The sequence below is a fragment of the Lupinus angustifolius genome, unplaced genomic scaffold (genome assembly GCF_001865875.1).
Source record: "Lupinus angustifolius cultivar Tanjil unplaced genomic scaffold, LupAngTanjil_v1.0 Scaffold_1102, whole genome shotgun sequence".
Taxonomy (NCBI): Eukaryota; Viridiplantae; Streptophyta; class Magnoliopsida; order Fabales; family Fabaceae; genus Lupinus; species Lupinus angustifolius.
This window is the reverse complement of record NW_017728425.1, coordinates 1-268: the sequence shown is the minus strand read 5'-3', so window position 1 is coordinate 268 and position 268 is coordinate 1.

Sequence of the window (268 nt, the reverse complement as noted above, 5' to 3'; positions counted from 1 at the left end):
TTGCTTCATCATTAGTTATTCAATCACTTATGGGTGTTGTATTTTATTTTCTCTATTCGATGATTTTTATTATATATGTTGTTTAATACACTCATCTAAGCTCAATATTTGTGCTTTTGGAAATTTTACTTAAACCTCATTATCTTATTTAATTGTTTGCTTAGAAATTTGTATTGTTTGAATTATCAACAACACAATATAATGTCTTTGTTATTTGTTTCTCGATTTTTAGCATTCATATATATGAAGAAGAATAATGTCTTCATTT